A 25,409-nucleotide genomic window follows, 5' to 3' on the forward strand; every position below is an offset into this window, starting at 1 on the left:
TTGTGACTAAGTGGTTTTAGTCACTAGAAAATATGTACAGCATTAATTCTTCCCAAACATGTACGTAATAGCCTATTGGATTGCTATTGCATGTGTACCTTAGAACCTTGGTAATTCCTTTTCTTACTTAGAAACAGCAACTTATGGTGCAAGTCTTTTGTGTGAACAGTGCTTTCTATATGTTAACACAAATATAATCATCTCTTTGGGGAAAATGTGTCAAAACTATAAAAGAAATTATGGCTGGCTTTTAGATATAAGGTAAAACTTCACCTTTTGCATTTTTGTACCTGCATTTCAACAAATTTGGGTTCTTCCACGATGATCCCAAGTGCACTTTCAAACCCACATATTCTTTGATGGGAAGGATTTGCAAGTGTGAGTTATGAGCAAATATACACATGTTAAACTCTGTGTCTATAGAGTTTTATATTAGCTGTAAGTGCACAAACTTGGCATTTGTCTCAGCTTCAGCAGTATGTTTTAGTAGAAGCAAACCCTGATAAGAATCTTAGACAAAAAATAAATATAATTTTTTAAAGACTAACAAAATGCATTGCAAATATAAAAAAATATATTGTGAAAAGGCATTTTTGGACAAAAATTTGTCTTTCATATTTTTGAGACAAAATGCTTTGCTCTTTTGAAGCAAGAATAATATGACTCTAAAACCTGAGGTGATAGTATTTATTTAAGAACCCCCAAGTGAGTGCCGCTTACAGAATATTAGTTTTTACCCTTCAGGGATTGTTGCTTTTTCCTCAAAATAATATCTATTCCAAATACTACACTAGATTTTTTTTCTAGTTTCAAACTGAATTTGAGAGAAATTCCTATCTCAGATGCATCAGAATGACTTCCAGGTTAAAAGGAGTCTTGAGAGTCAGGATAGACCAAGGAACTCAAGGAAACAACGTGACTTCAGAGGAAAATGGCTCAAATAATGAAGTGACTGCAATAAGGACAGTACAATCACTGCATAAGGCTCACCAGAGAAAACAGGCTGCGGTAATGCAAGCACTTTGTTATTGCTACAGAACCACTCAGTGACATCTCAGACATATGTGCCCTCGTTGGCAATTACAAGGTCAAGGAATACATGCTACAAAGAAGACGAACCTTCTCAATTAGGTTTTTCTAAAAAAATTACACAAATATTAAGGGATATATAGAAAAGAACTTTTCAATAAGATATGAACCCTTTCAAAAATCTAGGTTACTGGACTTCTTCAATTAGAATGTAATAATAGTGTGTTTGGAATTTGCCTTCAGTGAAGAATCCAGCTATAAACATCCCAGCTGATCTTTTGTTTCCCAAGTTAAGCTTCAGATAAATAAAAGCATGTGTTTGCAATCAGAAATATCTTTGTGCATGTGCAACACCCCTGGTATTTGATGATAGTGACAATGTTTAAAATGATTATGTGTCCATTTTCCTACTTAAACACACATAATATGTAAACATTTCTATAAATATGGTATCACAATTTTACCTCCATGGAAAATATTTGCCATACAAAGAAACCCTGAGTTTCAATATGCTGTTTCTGAGAAAGAACATATATACTTATTTTCTAACTTTTATTAGCAAAGACAGCCTTCAAGGATACCCATTATTGGAATGGGGAAAACTTAGTACGGACAGATGCCCTGATGTTCAGACACAATGAAACCCTTAATATAAGACATTGAAAACTATATATATAAAATCATACTTTCATTGCCTGCAGCCCCAGGGATTTATTTTTACTGAGCTCAAACCTTTATCAGGTTTTTGTTGTTCTCTTTAACACAAATAATAAGTGACTCTTTTGTCCATGTTGTTGTGATCTTTGATCAAAAAGATTGGCAATGCCCTATAAGTTAGTAACTTAAATATAAGGTTTGGACACTGTGATCTATTTTACTGTTTCACTAACAGTAGTGGGTTAAGGAATCTGCATAATAGAACTGCACATATTTACTTTCTGTGTAGGGATTTAGCTCCATATTTACTTTGTTCTGGTGGTATTTCCTTGATTAACCTAGTTGATTTCTCAATTTGAATTGAGGAAAGATTAGTTATTAGTAATGTAATGCATTTATTATATGGATCATTTTGCCTTTAAGATGACTATTCTAATCCATTCAATGATTTCTAATATTCCTACATTTCACTTTTAACTTCTGTTATATTAGAGAAATTATTAATGTACTATGTAACAGCATAAGAACATTTTTTGAGACTAAAACTTAATAACATATACTCTTTCTATTGTTTTTAATAATTCCCAGCTTTTTATTTGTAATATAGTCATCATTTTGTGATTAATTGTTTTTCGTGGAAAATATTTGTTGAGTAATCATTTGACAATTAACTTTGCTGCTGTTTACCATCCTAATTCCAGATTTTTAAAGCATAAAAACCTAAAATCAAGCAACTTTTTATTTAAGCAAATAAGCCTTAAATTATCTCTTGGGGAAAGTATCTGTTTGGCCTTTTTCTAAATTTGTTAATTCACTTATTAAAATAGCGCTTTCTGAAATAAGCATTATACCTCATAGACTGCTCAAAGGGACCATGTGCTTTAACTGACAAACAGAAGTCAACACAGATTGAGATAACCTTACAGCACAGTGATAATCAGTCCCATTGCTTTAAGTGGGAAGAACCACTGTGATGGACATGAAATCAATTTAATACTTTCAATTTATATGAAAAACATTGTAAGCTCTTAGTTTCATGTGGTAGAGTAAACATATAGTATGAATGTTGAATTCATAGGGGTTATTGGATTTCTAGAACATTAAAGTCATGTGACCTCTTTACATGTGGATTTATAAATATAAAAGATGTTCAGATTAGATGATTTTTGCCTTACTTACATCCATCTGATCCTGTATGCAATCATAAGCAGCATTTAAATTGATATCCTGGTGATAACATCATGTAGCTCTGTTCATTTTCTCATGTTAACTACAAGTTCAATGAATTCTGACATTTGGATGAGCTCCACTGATTTTCACTTTGATCTATTTTAAGATCTAGTGAAATATTGAAGTTATGAGCCCTAAGCAAAGAAACTGCCATAATCATCCTTAAAGACTTCACAGTAGTCCGGTTCGGACGTTAGAATACTCTATACTATCTTTTGCCAGATCAAAAAAGGGAAAGACTTTTAGAAATCTGCTTTTTAAATTAGAGAAAGGAGGGAGAGAGAATATGTGTATGTAAATCAGAGAAAAGGCTAATATGAGTCTATTTCCTTATTCCACTGTATGGATGGATTTCCTTTAAGAAGGAACTGAAATTCTCAAGTTGTCAAGTTTGATGATTTTCAACATTTTCTGCTGAACTGTCTTGCTTGGTTGCATTTAAATAAAGGGAATATCAAAACAGGGAATCTCATGAATTAGCACCAAAAGGATGGCTTGCTCCTAGAACACTGACAGAGTGACAATGGAATGAAAAATGTAGGCAGAAACATGGACAGAAAACATGACATAGGGTAGACTGCTTTCATTCTGCTGGACCATATTTAGAATTGTAACATTCAGTGTCCCCAATATTGTCCAGTGCATTAATTATAAATAGCATGTTCAGAGTAAATACATCACACACACACACACACACACACACACACAGACACACACACAGACACACGTATATACACATGTATATATATATACATGTGCATGTATGTTTGTATATATATGTATATGTGTATGTGTATATGTGTGTATATATATGTATATGAATATTCTTATATATCAGAGGAAGATTTTGCAAATTATTTTGAGTTCGATATATTGATGTCTTTGTCAATAGACTACATCCATTCAGAACTTTATCCATTCTTCATAGTTTCACCCAGGCTTCCTCTGCTTCCCATAATAAATGATTATAAGAAAAAAGATACTTTCTTATAATGAGTATTCTATGTCCTACTAGTGAAATAATTTTTAAAAATGCATACTCCAATAACTTTACAGTCTATTTTCTTAATATGGTTTCTATAATAATTGAGAGTATGGCAAAATGCAAAGGATATATGAATGTATCATGTGATTTTATCACATCAAACAGAGAGCATTATACAAATTTTTAATTGTTTTGCCAGTGTAAAACATAAATTAGATTATGCATTCAATAGCTCTTCTTCATGATAGAGGGAAATATACAAATAAGAAATTTTCTTTACATGTATTCTCATTGTGGAAGTACTAGAACTCTCACTATAATGGTCCTTTTTATTATTTCTTTTATGCTTGAAATTTTAATCATATCATTTCCTCCCAACCTTCTCATATAAACTTCCTTGCTATTTTCAAACATCACTTTACTCTTATTAATTTTGTCATACACATGCTCGTGTACATACACATACACACACATACACACAAACACACACAAGAACATACACATATGGTGATTAAATGTATCCCTACACCCTAGAAACATACACACACACACAAACATATCTTATAGATATCCAGTAACTATAGTTGTGCAAACTGATCAGAGTATTATAAATGATCTTTTGAAAATTTTTTACTCTTCATAAACAATGTCCCTATTTTCAGTATGTTGAGATAGATAGATAGATAGATAGATAGATAGATAGATAGATAGATAGATAGATAGATAGATTGTGGCATTACAGAAAGCCACAACCAGTCAAAATGCAGTTTTGGAGGCCAGGCTCAGTATCAACATTTACAAAGCAACTCCTAATCTTAAGCTTCGGAAGACACTAGAAGAAAGTGTGAAAATGTTGTAAGAGCAAAATGTTAAGGGTGTTTGCTGTGAGACTGTATTCTATTAATATCAGAAGCTACACCTGTACCATATCACCAACGAGACTGCCTAAGTGTGACCTGAAGCAGGACAGGAACAATAGACATGTCAAAGTGACAGATGGTAAATGCACAATGCCTCAACCCTACGGAGAGAACTATAGGCTATAAAGAAGCCACCATAGAATGAAGGAAGTATTCCTTCCCAAGATAGAGAATATTGATTAATTCCAATAAAAATGGTTAGCATTGAAAACATACATATTACATTGCACAGACTGAACAAGGTATAAATGTTATTTTGAAAATATATTATTCATAAAAGGAACTTTTGTATTCATGATTTAAGTTTTGTAGTTTTCTTCTTTCTGATTTTCAATTTTTCTTTTAATTAGAATGTGTACCCAGTGTCACTCATAAGTCATTGGTTAGTGTTTTTACATTACCTAAGTTAAAGATTCATGATTATTAATTTCTGTTCCTATACAAAACTCTATAAACTGTAGAAGATTCTGATAATTCTAATTTATTATATTTCACACAAATATATGTATATATTACATGTTTATAATCTCTAATTATGAAATCCTTTAAGCGCTTCCAGTTCCACCTATGCCAGGGACCGGAGCACTGGTCATGCGCAGATTCCACACAGACACATCACAGTTGCAGCTCTACACCACAGGTATTCTGACACAGCAGCTTCACAGGTAAGAGACTAAATCCTGCCCCAAAATACTGATACCAGGATCCCTGAGACACAGAGAAGCAGCTTTCCCACTTAGCCAGAAACCAATAGGCCTTCTGATTTCCACCACTTCTGATGACCAGAGCCCTGGTGCTGGACCAGATCCCACATGCCCACATCCTATTTGTAGCTAGACTTCCCAGGTATTCTGACACGTCCAGGATCACAGGATCACAGGTTTACAGGTTCACAGGGAGAACAGATTCCAGTCAGAGACAGAAAGGACAGATAATACCAGAGAAACCAGATGGCAGGAGATAAGTGCAAAAATATAAGCAACAGAATCCAATTGGTGTTGGCAACATCAGAACCCACTTCACCCATCACAGCAAGTCCTGGACACCACAACACACCTTTAAATTAAGATTTATATTTAAACTCTCATTTCATGAAGATGATAGAGGACTTTTCTTAAAGACATATATAATTCCTTTAAAGAAATATTCTATATTTCTTTTAAAGAAATATAGAGGAACACTAGTAAATAAGTAGGATCTCTTAAAAGGGGAATGCATAAATCCCTTAAAGGAAAACATAATCAATCAGGTAAAGGAATAGAACAAAACCAGTCAGGATCTCAAAATAAAATAGAATCATTAAAGAAACCTCAAAGGGAGACAGCCATAAAGATGGAAAAACTAGGAAAGTGAACAGGAGTCATAGATGTAAGCATTTCCAACAGAATATAAGCCATAGGAGAGAGAATCTAAGTGGCAGAATATAGAATAGAGGTCTTTGACACAACAGTCAAGGAAAATACAAAAAGCAAAAAGCTTCTTTTCTTAAAACATTCAAGAAATTCAGGACAAAATGAAAAGACCAAACCTGAGAATACTAGGTATATAAGAGAGTGAAGGTTCCAAATTCAAAAGGCCAACAAACATCTTCAACAAAAGTATAGAAGAAAACTCTAGTAATTGGAAAAAAGAAATGCCCATAAACATACAAGGAGTCTACAGAAAACCAAACAGATAGGACCAGAAAAGTTCATCACATGATAATTAAAATACTGCACAGACCAAAAAATAATACTGAAAGCAGTAAGGGAAAAAGGCCAAGTAACATATAAAGGCAGACCTATCAGGGTTACACCAGACTTCTCAATAAAGACTCTAAAGGCTGGAAGATCCTGGATAGATGTCATAAGACATTATGAGAACAAAAATGCCAGTCCAGGTTACTATACCCACCAAAACTTGTATTTACCATAGATGGAGAAACCAAGGTATTCCAAGACAAAAAAGAAATTTAACCAATCTTTTCAAACCCAGGCCTATAGAGGATAAAAGAAGGAAATTTTCAACACAAGGAGGCAAACTACACTAAAGAAAAAGGAAGAAACTAATTTTCTCATGAAAAAACCCAGAAGAAAAGAAACATACAAACTTAATTCCACCTCTAACAACAAAAATAACAGGAAGAAACAATCATTTGTCCCTAATATCTCTCAACATCAATAGATGCAATTCATGAATAAAATGACATAGATTTCCCTGCTCCCAAACCCCATGGGAGAGAGAGCTCACCTCCCAGACAAGTGGGCAGTCCTGAGACTGCACGGCAGGAGAGATCAACAGGACTGCCCACCATTGCCCACATCCCTGACCCAAGAGTAAACTGTATAAGGCCTCTGGAAACAGGAAGATAGGGTCACTCAACACTGGTCCAGACACCGCCCAGATCTAAAGGTACCTGGTCAAATAGCTCCCTGAGCCCAAATACCATGAGAGGGAGATCTAGACCTTCAGAGGAGCAAACACACCTGGGAAGCCAGAGGAGACTACACTCTGCCCACATTTCTGATTCTAGAGGAAAACACCAAACGCCATCTGGGCCCCCTGTGCACAGAGTCCCGAGTGAAGGCAAGGCAGGTACTTCTGGTTGCTGCCCTCACAGAGAGCTGAAACCCAGCTCTGAGAATCAACTCCAGACCCGCGATCTGCTCCAAGTGACCTGCCTGGTGGACTTAGGACACACGCCCACAGGAACACCTGAAGACCAGTAGACAGGAATGACTACACGCCTGAAAACAGAACACTCTGTTCATAACTGGCTGAAAGGGAAGAGGAAAACTGGTTTACAGCCCTCCTGACACACAAGCCTATAGGCAGTCTAACCACTGTCAGAAATAGCAGAAAAAGGTTACCACCAGAGACAACATGATGGCAAGAGGCAAGCTCAGGAACCCAAGCAAGAAAAACAAAGACTACATGGCATCATCAGAGCCCAATTCTCCCACCAAAGCAAACACTGAATATCAAAACACACCAGAAAAGCAAGATCTAGATTTAAAATCACATTTGATAATGATGATGGAGGACTTCAAGAAAGACATAAAGAACTCCCTTAGAGAAACGCAGAAAAACACAAATAAATAGTAGAAGCCTATAGAGAGGAAATGCAAAAATCCTTGAAAGAATTACAGGAAAACACAATCAAACAGGCAAAGGAATTAAAAATGGAAATAGAAGCAATAAAGAAAGCACAAAGGGAGACAACCCTGGATATAGAAAACCAAAAGAACAAACAAGGAGCCATAGATACAAGCATCACCAACAGAATACAAAAGATAGAAGAGAGAATCGCAGGAGCAGAAGATTCCATAGAAATCATTGACACAACTGTCAAAGACAATGAAAAACAGAAAAAGCTACTGGTCTAAAACATACAGGAAATCCAGGACACAATGAGAAGATCAAACCTAAGGATAATAGGTGTAGAAGAGAGTGAAGACTCCCAGCTCAAAGGACCAGTAAATATCTTCAACATAATCATAGAAGAAAACTTCCCTAACCTAAAGAAAGAGATGCCCATAAACATACAAGAACCCTACAGAACTCCAGATAGATTGGAACAGAAAAGAAACTCCTCCCATCACATAATAGTCAAAACACCAAATGCTCAAAACAAAGAAAGAATATTAAAAGCAGTAAGGGGAAAATGTCAAGTAACATATAAATGCAGACCTATCAGATTCACACAGGACTTCTCACCAGAGACTATGAAAGCCAGAAGATCCTGGACAGATGTTGTACAGACCCTAAGAGAACACAAATGCCAGCCCAGGTTACTGTATCCAGTAAAACTCTCAATTAACATAGATGGAGAAACCAAGATATTCCATGACAAAACCACCTTTCACAATATCTCTCAACAAATTTAGCCCTACAAAGGAAAATAAATGGTAAGGCCCAACATAAGGAGGCAAGCTACACCCTAGAAAAAATAAGAAACTAATCGTCTTGGCAACAAAATAAAGAGAAGAAAAGCACACAAACATAACCTCACATCCAAAAATGAATATAACAAAAAGTGACAATCACTATTCCTTAATATCTCTCAATATCAATGGTTTCAATTCCCCAATAAAAAGACATAGATTAACATACTGGATACGCAATGAAGAACCTGCATTCTGCTGCCTACAGAAAACACACCTCAGAGACAAAGACAGAAACTACCTCAGAGTGAAAGGCTAAAAAAAAAATTTCCAGGCAAATGGTCGGAAGAAGCAAGCTGGAGTAGCCATTCTAATATTGAATAAAATCGATTTTCAACCAAAAGTCATCAAAAATATAAAGGACACTTCATATTCATCAAAGGAAAAATCCACCAAGATGAACTCTCAACCCTAAATATCTATGCTCCAAATACAAGGGCACCTACATACATAAAAGAAACCTTACTAAAACTCAAAGCGCACATTGTACTTCACACAGTAATAGAATATTTCAACATCCCATTCTCATCAATGGACAGATAATGGAAACAGAAATTGAACAGAGACATAGACAGACTAAGAGAAGTCATGAGCTAAAAGGACTTAACAGATATTTATAGAATATTCTATCCTAAAACAAAACAATATACCTTCTTCTCACCACCTCATGGTACTTTCTCCAAAATTGACCATATAACCGGTCATAAAACAGGCCTCAACAGATAAAGAAAGATAGAAATAATCCAATGCAACCTATCAGACCACCACAGCCAAAAACAAGGGAAGAATGCCCACAAATAAAGGAAGTTGAATAATGCTCTACTCAATGATAATCTTGTCAAGGAAAAAATAAAGAAAGAAATTAAAGACTTCTTAGAATTTAATGAAAATTAAGGTACAACATACCCAAAAGTATGGGACACCATGAAAGCTGTGCTAAGAGGAAAACTCATAGCTCTGAGTGCCTGTAGAAAGAAACAGGAGAGAGCTCATATCAGCTGCTTGACAACACATCTAAAAGCTCTAGAACAAAAGAAGCAAACACACCCAGGAGGAGTAGAAGGCAGAAAATAAACTCAGAGCTGAAACCAACCAATTAGAAACCAAAAGGACTATACAAAGAATCAAGAGAACCAAAAGCTGGTTCTTTGAGAAAATCAACAAGGTAGATAAAACCTTAGCCAGATTAACCAGAGGACATGGAGAGTGTATCCAAATTAACAAAATCAGAAATGAAAAGGGAGACATAACAACAGAGCCAGAGGAAATTCAAAAATTCATCTGATCCTACTACAAAAGCCTATATTCAACAAAACTTGAAAATCTGGAGGAAATGCACAATTTCCTAGACAGATACCAGGTACAGAAGTTAAATCAGGAACAGATAAACCATTTGAATAACCCCAAAACTCCTAAAGAAATAGAAGCAGTCATTAAAAGTCTCCCAACCAAAAAGAGCCCAGGTCCAATGGGTTCAGTGCACAATTCTATCCGACTTTCTTAGAAGACCTCATATCAATACTATCCAAACTATTTCATGAAATGGGAACAGATGGAGCACTACTGAATTCCTTCTATGAAGCCACAATTACTCTTATACCTAAACCACATAATCACTCAACAAAGAAAGAGAACTTCAGACCAATTTCCCTTATGAATATGGATGCAAAAATAGTCAATAAAATTCTTGCAAACCGAATCCAAGAGCAATTCAAAACAATTATCCATCATGATCAAGTAGGCTTCATCCCAGGCATGCAGGGATGGTTCAATATATGGAAAACCATCAACTTAATCCACTATATAAAGAAAATGAAAGATAAAAACCACATGATCTTTCATTAGATGCTGAGAAAGCATTGGATAAAATTCAACACCCCTTCATGATAAAAGTCCTGTAAAGAATAGGAATTCAAGGCACATACTTAAACATAGTAAAAGCCATATACAGCAAACCAGTAGCTAATATTAAACTAAATGGAGAGAAACTTGAAGCAATCCCACTAAAATCACAGATTAGACAAGGTTGCCCACTCTCTCCCTTCGTATTGAATATAGTTCTCGAAGTCCATTCCAGAGCAATCAGAGAAAAAATGGAGATCAAAGGGATACAGATTGGAAAGGAAAAAGTCAAAATATCACTGTTTGTAGACGATAAGATTATATACTTAAGTGATTCCAAAAGTTCCACGAGAGAATTACTAAACCTGATAAACACCTTCAACAAAGTGGCTAGGTATAAAATTAACTCAAATAAATCAATAGCCTTCCTCTACACAAAAGAGAAACAAGCCAAAAGAGAAATTAGGGAAATGACACCATTCATAATATTCCCAAATAATATAAAATACCTCGGTGTGACTGTAACAAAGCAAGTGAAAGATCTGTATGATAAGAACTTCAAACCTCTGAAGAAAGAAATTGAGGAAGATCTCAGAAGATGGAAAGATCCCCCATGCTCATGGATTGGCAGGATTAATATAGTAAAAATGGCCATTTTACAAAAAGCAATCTACAGATTCATTGGTAATAACAAAATCCCAGGTTAACTAAAATTATACACAACAGTAAAAGGAATTCCACGGGAATCACTATCCATGAACTCAAGCAGTATTACAGAGCAATAGTGATAAAGACTATATGGTATTGATACAGAGATTGATAGACCAGTGCAATAGAATTGAAGACTCAGAAATGAACCCACACAGCTATGGTCACTTGATTTTTGACAAAGGAGCCAAAACCATCCAATGGAAAAAAGATAGCATTTTCAGCAAATGGTGCAGTTTCAACAGGAGGTCAGCATGTAGAAGAATGCAGATTGATCCATGCTTATCACCCTGTACAAAGCTTAAGTCCAAGTGTATCAAGGACTTCCACATCAAACCTGATACACTCAAACTAATAGAAGAAAAAGTGGGGAAGAATCTCGAATCATATTGGCACTGGAGAAAATTTCCTGAACAAAACACCAATGGCTTAAGATCAATGCTCTAAGATCAAGAATCAACAAATGGAATCTCATAACACTGCAAAGCTTCTGTAAGGCAAAGGAAACTGTTGTTAGGACAAAACAGCAACCAACAGATTGGGAAAAGACCTTTACCAATCCTACAACTGATAGAGGGCTTATATCCAAATATGCTAAGAACTCACGAAGTTAGACGATAGGGAGACATATAACCCTGTTAAAAAATAAGATTCTGTGCTAAAAAAAGAATTCACAGCTGAGGAATGCCGAATGGCTGAGAAGCACCTAAAGAAATGTTCAACATCTTTAGTCATAAGGGAAATGCAAATCGAAACAACCCTGGGATTCCACCTCACACAAGTCAGAATGGCTAAGATCAAAAACTCAGGTGAGAGCAGATGCTGGCCAGGATGTGGAGAAAGAGGAACTCTCCTCCATTGTTGGTGAGATTGCAGACTGGTACAACCATTCTGGAAATCAGTCTGGAGGTTCCTCAGAAAATTGGACATTGAATTACCTGAGGACCCAGCTATACCTCTCTTGGGCATATACCCAAAAGACGCTCCAACATATAACAAAGATGCATGTTCCACTATGTTCATAGCAGCCTTATTTATAATAGCCAGAAGTTGGAAGAACCGAGATGCCCTTCAACAGAAGAATGGATACAGAAAATGTGGTACATCTACACAATGGAATACGACTCAGCTATCAAATCAGTGACTCTACAAAACTCATAGGCAAATAGGTGGAACTGGAAAATATCATCCTGAGTGAGGTAACCCAATCACAGAAAAACACACATGGTATGCACTCATTCATAAGTGGATATTAGCCCAAATGCTAGATGCACAGAACACATGAAACTCAAGAAGGACGACCAAAATGTGAATGCTTCACTCCTTCTTTAAAAGGGGAACAAGAATACCCTTGGGAGGGAATAGGGATGCAAAGTTTAGAACGGAGGCAGAAGGAACACCCATTCAGAGCCTGCCCCACATGTGGCCCATACATATACAGCCACCAAACTAGGTAAGATGGATGAAGCAACGAAATGCAGGCTGACAGGTACCGGATATAGATCTCTCCTGAGAGACACAACTAGTATAGGGCAAATACATAGGTGAATGCCACCAGTAAACCACTGAACTGAGAACGGGACCCATTGAAGGAATCAGTGAAAGACTGAAAGAGCTTTAAGGGACTTGAAACCCCATATCAACAACAATGCCAACCAACCAGAGCTTCCACTCTAGGCCACTAACCACAGAATATACATGGAATGACCCTGGACTCCAACCACATTGGTGGCAATGAATAGCCTAGTAAGGGCACCAGTAGAAGGGGACGCACTTGCTCTTGGCAAGACTGAACCCCCAGTGAATGGGATTTTTGAGGGGATGGCGGAAATGTGGGGAGAATGGGGAGGGGAACACCCATATAGAAGGGGAGTGGGAGAGGTTGGGGGATGTTGGCCTGGAAACCTGGAAAAGGGAATAAGAATTGAAATGTTAATAAGAAATACCCAAGTTAATAAAGATGGAGAAAAAAAAACAAAATGACAGCAAAAAACAAAACAAAACAAAACAAAACAAAAAAAAAAAAAAATGACATAGACTAACAGACTGGGCCCATGAAGAGAATCCATCTTTTGCTGCATACAAGAAAAAAAAACTCAGAGTCAAAGGCAGTTATTATATCAAAGTAAAATTATGGGAACATTTTTACAATCAAATGGTCCCAACAAGCTGGACTACATTTTAATATACAACAAAATTGAAAGATCTGTATGAGAAGAACCTCAAATCCCTGAAGAAAGAAATCAAAGAAGATCTCAGAAATGGAAATATCTCCCTGCTCATGCATTTGCAGGATTCATATAGTAAAAAAAAAAAAAAATGGCCATTTTACCAAAAGTAATCTACAGATTCAATACAATCCCCATCATCCATCATAATTCCAACTCAATTTTTCATAGAGTTATAAAGAGCAATTCTTATTTCATTTGGAAAAACAAAAAAAACCTAGGACAGATAAAACTATTCTCAACAATATAAGTTCTGGGGGAATCAGCATCCCTGATCTAAAGCTATACTACAGTGGAGTAGTGATTGAAACTGCATGGTATTGGTAGAGTGACAAGCAAGTAGATCAATGGAATTGAACAAAGAGCCAGAAATGAACCCACACATCTATGGTCACTTGATCTTTGACAAAGGAGCTACAACCATGCAGTGGCAGAAAGACAGCATTTTCAAAAACTGGTTCTGGTTCAACTGGCAGTCTGCATGTAGAAGAATGCAAATTGATCCATTCTTATCTCATTGTACAAAGCTCAAGTCCAAGTGGATCAAGAACCTCCACCTAAAACCAGATATCATGAATATCTAATATAAGGAAAGTGGGGAAGAGCCTTAAACACTTTGGCAAAGGGGGAAAATTGCTGAACAGAACACCAATGGCCTATGCTTTAATAGCAACACTCAACAAATGGGACCTCATAAAATTTCAAAGCTTCTGTAAAGCAAAGGACACTGTCAATGTGACAGAACAGCAATCTACAGATTGTGAAAAGATCTTTACCAACCCTACATCTGATGGAAGGCTAATATCCAAAATATACGAAGAACTCAAGAACGTAGACTCCAGAGAACCAAATAATCATATTAAAAAGTGGAGTACAGAGCAAAGTAGAAAATTATCAACTGAGAAATCTCGAATGCCCAAGAAGCATTTAAAGAAATATTCATTATCCCTAGTCATCAAGGAAATATAAATCAAAACAGTGCTGAGACTCCTCCATAATGATCAATCATACATAATGACTAAGATAAAAAACGCAGGTGGCAACAGACATTGGTGAGGAAGTAGAAAAATAGGAATATTCCTCCATTGCTGGTGCGATTGCAAGCTTCTAAAACCACTTTGCAAATGAGTCTGGACGTTCCTGAGAAAATTGGAAATAGTTCTACCTGAGCACACAGGTATTACACTCCTGGGCATATATCCAAAATATGCTGAACATATAACAAGACAGATGCTCCACTATATTCATAGCAGCCTTATTTATAATTGCCAGAAGCTGGAAATAAACCAGATATCCTACAACAGAAGAATGGATACAGAAAATGTGGCACATTTATAGAGTGGAGTACTATACAGGGATTAAAAACAACGACTTCATGAAATTAGCAGGCAAATGGATAGGTCAACAATATATCATCCTGAATGAAGTAAGTCAGACACAAAAGAACAGATACATATGTACTCACTAATAAGTGGATATTAGTCCCAATGCCCACAATGCCCATAATAAAACCCACAGAACATATGGAGCATAGAATGAAGAATGACCAGGCTGTGGATGATTCAGTCCTATATTGAGGGGGAAACAGACAATTGTGGCAGGTGGAGGGAAAGTGGTAACTGAGAGGGAGAAAGGAGGGGGGGGGGAATAAGGATGACAGCATCAGGATCTGGAGATGTGAGAGAGGTACAGAGGGCTAGGAAATCAAACAAAAATATGTAGCAGGGAGAATGAGGAACTGGGGAAAGCCACAGGAGGGTCTCAGACACCAGGAAAATTTGAGGCTCTCAGGACTCAATGGGATGAGGTTAGCTGAAATGCCCAGAGAAGTGGGAGATAGGTCATGTAGAGACCTCCTCCATTAGGTAGGCACGACCCCAGGTCAAGGGATGGGGGTACATACCCATCTCAAAATTTTTGTGCCAGAAATGTTCCTGTCCAAAGGAAGACAGGAACAAAAAATAGAAAAGAGGCTGAAGGAAGGGTCAAGCAGGGACTGCCCCACCTGGGAATGCATCACATTTTCAGACACAAAACCCAACACAGTTGCTGAGGGGAACCCAGTGTGGTGATTCCTGAGGAAGTTCAGTCAGCACCTGACTAATGCAGATGTGGATCCTTGGAACCAACCATGAGACAGAGCTTAGGGACTCTGGTTAGGGAGCTGGCAGAAGGTCTGGAGAAGCAGAGGGGGATTACAACCCCACTGGATGAACGACATAAACTATCCTGATCACTCAGTTCTCTCTAAGTCTAGACCAGCAACTAAGGTATACCTGGATTCATGGCTCTAGATACATAGGTAGCAGACAACAAGACGGCAACAAGACGGGAGGCCCTTGGTCTCAGGGAGGCTTGATGGCCAAACATAAAAGGATGCTGGAGGAGTGGCACGTGAGAGTGTGGGTGGGAGGAGGAACACATTCATTCAGGAAAGGGAGAGAAGGGAGGGCAGATGTTGGATGGGTTGCTTGTGGAGGATGGAGGGTTTGTAGAGGCAATAACCAGAAAGTGGAATACCGTGAGATTTAAACAAATGAAGTGATTACTGAAAATAAAATAAAATTAAAGACTTTAACCTAAAAACCATTGTAGTTCTGCTGGCCAATTACCTTTTTAAGAAACTTGTAAAAATAAACTTTTTATAAGATAAAGAACCTCCAATAAAGTCTTTGAATTAACTTTGTTTTGACAATGTAGCACGGGCATGGGACATACCACATAATTGTCCTTTGTATACCCAATAAGACTCTACTGAAGAAAACTAACTATAATTGAATGGCTGTCAATTAGAGATAGATTTTATGTAGGAATTGGGGGTATAGTCCACCCCTCACAATGTATGTCACTGCATCTCTGTGGCATTCTTGTAGTTTTATTGGGGGTTACTCTGACTTATTATTATTATTATTATTATTATTATTATTATTATTATTATCATTGTTATTATTATATATCATTTCTGTTCTCTGTTATCATGAAGGGAAAAAGAAAGAACGTGTGTGGATTTGGGTAGGGATATGGGGAAGAATTGGGGGAAATTGATGGAGGGAAATAATGATCAGGATATAGTGTACAAAATCTACTTTCAGTTAATACTTGTGACTTTATTAAATTTATGTGAATATTTTTATGAATTTGCTGCATATGATCATGTATAAAGAGAGCCCTTATTACATGTTGCATATGCTTATTGCATATCATGTTGATTATTAGAATAATGTCATCTATTACTTCTTTATGACAGTTTATGTACAAATAATATCAATATATACAATCACGGACAAAATTAAAATAAATTTTATACTGCTAACTGAAAATATTGCTTAGATGCAAAAAGAATAATTCCTATCTAGGTAACTTATTATTTTCCAACTCGGCAATACTGCCATGTCTGTAGACTAGATTAACTGAACCTCATTTTAAAGATGTCTCTCTTCATACTTTAAATTTGAAAATCTCACTGTCTAATCTACAGAGAAAGCAAGTTTCTCCAGAACAATAGTAAAGTCAAGATAAGTTTAGTATTATGCTAGAAAATGAATTTCCTGACCTTTCAGCCTGAAGATAAGTTTTCACAGCAGAAAATAAAACAATTGAAATAAATGAAAATGTTCTGTTAATTTATGCTGCCTGTTAAATAGGTCAGCACAGTATATTACAAGAGTTCAATGTTTTTAAGTGATCGGAAATACAATGACCTTGAGTTATTCTTTGAAAAGAACAATGAATGTTTCCTACCCAGTATTCTAGTTCCCTTGATCTAATCAGTTTCCAGGCAAAAGAATTCCCTTGAAGGGATTGAAGCAACCACTGTAGGACCTTCTATGTGTTTTATTCTAAGCACAAACTAATCTTATGAAATCACCACTTTGTACTAATGTACAAAATTCAGAGATGATTGTTTCTTGGTTACGAATTTGATAGCTTCATAAGCTATTCTTAACTAACATATATAATATTAGCTTTCATACTAAGGGTGAGAAAATATAGACCTTCTCTTATCTCAAATATATATATATATATCTGCAGATAAATGTGCCATTTGGGATTAGAGTGACCTCTCTCTCAATGTTTTAGGATAGATCATGTCATTGCTAAGACATACATTACAGACAATAAAAGTTACTTAATTTAAAAGGAAACTAGGTAGGAGAGGAGATGAGAGGAGTATGGGAGAGGTTGAAGATCAGGTGTGGAGTGGGACAGGAGTGACAGCCCAAAGGCCATGAGAATGAACACAAATTTGAAACTGACAGGGGTAGAAAGGTAGGCGGCATCTCCAGGACTTGACAGAGTCCTTGGATAAGGGATGTACCGAAGAATCAATGGGGGTATCCTTAGCTGTGACTCAGCATTAGGTATATGGAACCTACAGAGACCATCTCCTATAGCCTGGCAGGAACCCCAGTAGAGCAATAGGGATACCAAACCACTCACAAAATTTTCGAACCCAATTTAATCCTGTCTGTAGAGAAATGGCATGAGGAGACTTCTCCTGGTTTGCTAGCTTTGATGCAGTCTGTAGTCACTGCCATTTTCAGTAGTGTGAGCCCAGGGAGGCATGCCTTCTCAGGCAGAGAATCCTGGTGTTGGGACTCGTAAGCTGTAAACCTGAGGAAGTGACCCTCCTATTCCTGTCCTCCGGAGAAAGTAACTTTGTTCATAGTTTAACTTGACATCGTACCAAAGAGTTAGACTGCAGACAGATTTCTTAACCTGCAAGGAGGTTTGGGTCACTTTGAACCAAAAAATCTATTGCTAGGTAAATGGCTCCTGATGGGAATGAGAGCATGTGCCTAGTCTTGATGTGTAAGTGTGGAGATGTGCAGGAGTCCCCCCACCAGCTCAGAGGAAAAGGGGAGGAGGGACAAGGGGAAGGATTGTGGGAGGAATGACCAGGAGGGAACAGTGAGCTGAATATAAAGTGAATAAGTAAAATAAATTACTCTAAAATTATCTAAATTAAAAAAAAAAATTTAAATTTAAAAAAGATTTCACCAGGAAAGTCTGTCACAATCTAGAAGTGAACACGTAAACATTACATAGCATTTCAATGGTGTCTGAAACTTTTAGGAATGAAAGCAAAGTGAAGCTTTCTTTTGCCTAATAAGTGAAGTCAAGGGGGTTGGGGATTTAGCTTAGTGGTAGAGCGGTTGCCTAGCAAGCACAAGGCCCTGGGTTCGGTCCCCAGCTCCAAAAAGAAAAAAAAAAAAAAAAAAAGTGAAGTCAATCTATTCTTTTTAAAGTTTCACCTCCCCAACTCTGAGTGCATGGATATTTTAATCTCTCATATGGAAGTAAGTACTTTTGAAATATTAAATGGGCTGTGCTCAAGCCAGACTATAGATGATGAAGCCAGGTACATCTCCCATTACCATGACAATCCTGTGCCTTACAACCTGCACTCTCCTGAGGCTACTACAGTAGGCCGAACTGTGAAAGTGTACACAGCCCTCCCCTAGGCTTTGGCAAATGACAAAGGATGATGGTAGTGATGGCTAGGGTTAGTAACTAAGAGGGGCCTCACAAAATGTATAAGCTTGGTCATACTTTGTAGACATACCAAGTATATAGACATCCTCATTTGGGTTTAACTTATACTAGCTACAGAGCTAAAAGTTTGAGCATCTTTTGCTGTCTATTTACAGAAAAGTGTTTGGCCAATCATGCACACGCTGCATGTCGTTTTTCCCTCGCCTTTGCATTAATTCATTGACTATCTTCTTGCAACACTGCATTTGAAGAATGAAGTTTAGAATATGAATATGATTTAATTTCTCCACTATATCATTTGTTTTAATTTAATGTAGAGTATTATATGGGGTGCTGTCTTAAATTTTCAATAAATGTAAACATTTTTTTCTATTTTCAATGCATTATATCTTTTTTTAAATTATTTTTATACGATATATTTATTTTAATTTAGGGATTTAAAAAGAAGCTGTGCTTCCCTAATTAAATACAACATAGTTTGTTTTTAGAATTTTTAGACTTTTAAGTCTTATATTAAGATAAATAAATGATATGGTTTGATTCTTATACCATATGCATGTATTTTCAGTTCCTTTAATACTATTTTATCAAAAATACTATCATTCCTATTAACAGGTTTCTGATACTCTGGATTTGAGAATTTTGTAGATGGATGTAAGTCATGATTACCTTTTTTACTGGTAGTATTTTAAATATGTTCTAATACCATAGTGCATGAGTGTCAATTAAATCAAGATTGTTCAAGCTTCCAGTTTGGCCCCAACTTCATTTCTCCAGGTTCAATGACATTACTAGTGTCTTCACAATAATGCTTTGCTGGAAAATTACAGATCGTAGTCAATAAACTTAGCAAGTAGCCTCTGATGTTTGGGATTTCCATGGGACACATTTGGTTAAGGACTAAACATTATCTAATCCATTCCTGCCACTGAATCACTGAATGTTTTACTTGATGGTATGAGATGTCTGGTTTGGTCCTGTTTACCTTGTTATGTGTCTGTCTGTCTGTCTGTCTTACTGTCTGTCTGTCTATCTATCTATCTATCTATCTATCTATCTATCTATCTATCTATCTGAAAAACTAGTTCTGTGGAAGCTTTTTTATACACATACACATGTGTATGTAAACAAATGGATTTTCAAAAGGCCTTTAGTGTTATTTGTTCTTCCCTATGTTTTTTTTAATCCTGCCCTTCTATTCCCCTCTCCATTTAATTCTACCATTCTACTTTGTCTTTTAGAAGTTTATTTTTTAAAAATCATATAAAATATCTCCTTTAATTTTTTAATTTGGTTAATTGGGCTAATTTAAAAAATATTGATTCTTTGTGAATTATATATCATATACCTGAATTGCACTCATCTCCTATCTCTTTGCATCAGCCCTCTGCCATTCCTTCCAAAAGTAAATAAAAGACAAAAAAGTAAATAAATAAATAAATAAATAAATAAATAAATAAATAAATAAATCAATAAATAAGCAAAGCATAGACAAACTTTTGTTGTGGAAGTTGAAGTGTGACACAGTTTGCCCCATAGTATACCCTCTTTTTATTATCAAATTTATTTTTTCACCTTTCAATCCCTCATATATGCCATCCTTCCTACTCCCTTTAAAGGGGATACTCCCCTCTGGGTATCAACCCTTACCCTCCACACCCTCACAGTCACACAACTCCAACCCCACTCCACACCCCACCTCACCCATCAAGTCACTGTGAGACTGGGTCCATCTTTTTCCACTGAGGCTATGCAGGACCCTCAATTTAGGGTGCGGGTTACACAGGCAGATATCTGAGCAACAAGCTCAGAGAGAGCCCCTACTTCAGTTGTTGGAGGGTCCAGACAACTGATCATCAGCTACATGTGTACAGGTGGCCTAGGTTAGGCTTGTGCTTGCTTTTTGGTTGGTGATCCACAGATTAGTTGACTCTGTTGGTCTTCCTGTGGAAGGATGAAGATAACAGACCACCCAAGAAGCTGTTGACCCAAAATGTATGCTGCATATAGATGGGCGGAGGCAAGAATCGGGAATGGCCATGAATGACTGCACCACACTGAGACTCATCCAATGGGCAAGCACCAATCTCTGACACTATTCACGATACTCTGCTATGCTTGCAGACAGGAACCTAGCATAACTCTCCTCTGAGAGATGCCACAGATGTTTGTTCCTGTTAATTTTATTTTCTTTTTGTTGGCAGAATATTTAGGGTGAGAGTAGAAAACACGAAGTTGAGTGGACATACAATTGGGGAAGAATTGAGGAAATATTGGGTAACATGATCAGAATATAGAATATAAAATATCTTTTAGTCTAATTAAAAAAGAAATCTATACTTTCTACGGTGGAAGACTTTTGAAGTTTCATTTAAATTCAGTTCATTTGGTTTGATTTATTTGTGGCATATCCATTTCTGGAGTAACTTTTGTATTTGCATGGAAAAGAATCACAAGAAGTTTGACTATAGTTAGACATCAGACATTGCTTCTGTCCCAGTGTTAATTTCCTTTCTCATTATTTTAACTGTTGTAGATCTTTAGAATTTCTACATGTATATAAAGTCATTTGTTAATTCAATCAGAATGATCTTGGAATAATTTGTTTGACATTTGTTGATTTAGGAAGTCAGTAGGGGACAAGTGTTCACATAATTACATGGCCATGTGTTAGTTCTACATCTTTACTAAGAGCTGCTAGTTTGTTATAGAATGATTATACTAAATGCATGATATTTATCTTGAAAATTTCCTTGTCTACTTAAAATGACATTGTGATAACTCTGTGTCAAAATAACCATAAAAGGATATATTCATTTCCTTATTGGTGTCACTATATTTGTTTAATAATAAGGCAGTATTGTGTGTAAGCTCTTGGGATGCTATTTTAAAGGTTCTGTATTTCTTTGTGCAGCTCTAGATTCTTTATTTTTATTTTGCTCCATTTTTTTTAAAATTTTAGTATTTTACTTATTTTTTAATTTATTCACATTACATCCCCTTCATTACACTACTCCAGGGCATGCTCTGTCACAATTCTTCCCCCATCCTCCTCGGATTTTTCTCTACATTCATTTTCATGGGCACATGGCCATTTCTACTGTTCCTCCTGAGACCTGATCCAATTCCTGTCATTCCCCTCCCCATTCTCTTTCCCACCCAGTTCCCTTCCTCCATCTGCCTCTTATGAATATTTTAGTTCCCCTTCTATGTGAGCACTTTGCTTCTTTTTGAGGGACTTTTATTTTTAAATCATTCTGCGGCTGTCTGAGATAAGCTGCATAGTATTTCCTAATACAGACTTTATTTTGTCAATTTGGAAAGATACTTTCTTTAAAGACAAAGAACAAATTGACATGTATATTTTATATTATTGTCCATGTAAACATTGATTATAACATTCATTTAATGGTATTTCATTTCTTCTCTACATGTAATTGCATGACTGCTTTGAAATCTTTCTTCTTCTGAAACCAATTGGGTAAATATAATAAACAGATAATTTCCTAGATATATACAAGCAAGATCAAATTATGGAAAATTGAGCATCTGAAAAATAATAAGCAAGGAGATTAAATTAAAAACCAAAAATCTCCCAACAAAGTAAAACACAGGACTGAGCAGATGGTTTCCCTGGTGAATTTTATTGCCCAAATTAAATGCATCATGTAAAATCAACTTCAAAACACTGAAGAGAACTGAGATCTATTGAATTCATTGGTAGAGAAGGAAGGCATCTTTGGACATGCCAGAGACCTAGGATGGAGGAGACTCCTGGCAATATTGGGAAGTAACTCTAGCTGAGAGTCCTAGCATTCAGAGAAAAGGATACTGAAGGGGCTACCTTTTGGAGTCAGTGGAGGGATAAAGACACCAACATACCCCCAAAACCTTCAACCCAAACTGTGTTCTGTCTATAGTAAGTACAGGGACAAAGATGGAATAGAGACAAAGGGAATGACAAACCAAATGCCAGCCCAACTTGAGACCCATCTCATGAGCAAGTACTGACATTTTTAATGATACACTTTTGTGCTTGCAGACTGGACCCTAGCATAACTGTCCTCTGAGAAACGCCACCCAGCAGCCAATGGAAACAGATGCAGAGACACACAAGCAATCATTTAAAGGAGCTGAGTTGGGGGAAGGATTAAGAGACACAGAGAGGATAGGAACTCTATAGTTAGACCAAGAGAGTCACTAATCATTGGGGCTCCCGGACACTGAACCATCAAAGAGCATACATGAGCTGTACCTATGTACCCACACTCTACGTACCCATCCCTCACTCCCCAAATACATACAGAAGTCCTGCTTGGTCTTCATGCTGGTAGCCAATAACTGGAGCAGTGAACCTGAATCTATTGCCTATCAGTAGATCCTCTTCTAACTGTGCTGCGTTCTCTGGCACCATTGGGAGATGATGTGCCTTGTCTGATAGTGACTTGATGTGTCAGGATAGGTCCATGCTCAGGGTAGTTTTCCCTCTTTTCAGAGGAGAAGAGAAGGAGAGATAGAGGGAGGAGGTATATGAGGTGGGTGCTGGGAGGAGAGGGGTGCTATAATCAGGATGTAAAATAAATTAATGCATAAATTAATGGAGAAAAACATTACAAGAAGTCAGATTTTGGGGGGAGGATGTATGGAATGAGTAACAGAGGGCAGACAGGGAGGATGATAACAATTGTACTGTACAAAAAGATTAAAGAAAAACATTACAATCATTTATAGCAGAATAGAATTTTTTAAATGTCCAAAAAAGTTGAAAAGTCACAATCCTAGTATAAATAGGCCTAATATCGTCGACCTGAAGATTAAAGGATGGCTCACCATGCTAAAGCCTAACTATAATTAATTACATTCTTAATTGATGTGACAAAGTACATGGGAAACACAGCATAAAGGAAGCATTTATGTTAGCCATCTGTAGTCTAAAAGAAAAAAATATCCTTTATTGCAGGGAAGGTCTGGCAAAGTTTCTGGTGGTAGAAAAACACACAACCTTGACTTGCTTTATCTGCAAGGATTAGGAAGAAAAAAACAGGTGGGGGAGCTTAAAATTCTTCCTGTTCTCTTTTAATCTTTATTCAGCCCAGCAGCCTGAGTATATGGGACTGGGTTAACCAAACAGAGGACAAGTAGTACTTCCTTCCTTTATCTCTCTGAAAAATGCTTTTATAGTGGTTCCCAACTTTATACCTAATGGATGCCCTAGGCATTTCTCGGTTCACTCAAGTTAACAATAAATGCTACTGAATTGTTAGCAGAAAGAACAAAACAGGCAACCTCAAAGATTAAAAACTAGGGGGTACCCTCCAGAATATACCAGAGACCTGGGAAATAAGAGACTTTGAGGACTCAAAGGGAGGGACCTTAAATGTAATGTCCAACAGCGGGGAGAGGGAACTTGTAGAGCCCACCTCCAGCAGAAAGGCAAGGCATCGAATGAGGGATGGGGTTGTCACTCCACAGACATAAATTCTGACCCATAATTGTCCCTGTCTGAAAAAAAACTGCAGGCACAAAAATTGACAAGAGCTTGAGGAAAAGGAGATCCAGTGACAGGCCCAAAGTGGGATCCAGCTCAATGGGAGGCCACAAAACTTGACACTGTTACTGAGGCTATGGTGTGCTAACAAAAAGGGACCTATCACGACTGCCATCTGAAAGACCCAACGAATAGATGAAAGAGTCAGATGCAGATATTTGCACTCAACCAATGAACAGAAGCCGCTGACCCCTGTGGTTAAATTAGAGAAAGGCTGGAAGAGGGCGACCCTGTAGGAGGACCAGCAGGCCATCATCCAGGCAACATACACCAGCTTATATGAGGTTTCCTGTACATATAGAGCAGAGAACTGACTGGTCTGGACTCAGTCAGAGAAGGTGCACCTAACCCTCAAAAGACTGGAGTCCCCTGGGAGTGGGGAGGTCTGGTGGTGTGGGGAGTAGGACAACGTCTTAGAGATGGGAGTGGGGTGGGAGGAGGTATGAGATTTGGAATAGTCAGAAGGTTGACCTGGAGGGGGATAAAATTCTGTATTGTTAAAAAAAAACATTGAATAAAAAAATAGATGCACAGGAAACAAAATTAAAAGAAAAAATCATAATCTATAAAACTATAAATGATTTAAAAAATTAAAATACTCCTGTACATCAAGAAATACTTTCAATGGGTTTATGTGATATAGTGTGAATTACAAAATACAGCCTTAAACTACATATTTAAGTAACAAAATGCAGGTGATCTATGTTAAAATGAGAAAAACTACTTCAGTTGTGACTTTTCCATATAGAACATGCATATCATCAACACGTATAGCAAATGGTGCTCAGCGTCACTCATCATCAGGGAAAGGAATGTCTGACCTACAATGGTCGCCTCACATAT

The 25,409-nt window shown here is 37.0% G+C and overlaps 1 pseudogene; it reads left to right on the top strand.

Annotated features, from left to right (window-relative positions):
- The first annotated feature begins 5,412 nt into the window (after positions 1–5,412).
- LOC116894775 overlaps positions 5,413–25,409 on the top strand; it is a 55,721-nt pseudogene continuing 35,724 nt past the window's right edge.

Source organism: Rattus rattus, chromosome 1 (assembly GCF_011064425.1).
Source record: "Rattus rattus isolate New Zealand chromosome 1, Rrattus_CSIRO_v1, whole genome shotgun sequence".
Lineage (NCBI taxonomy): Eukaryota > Metazoa > Chordata > Mammalia > Rodentia > Muridae > Rattus > Rattus rattus.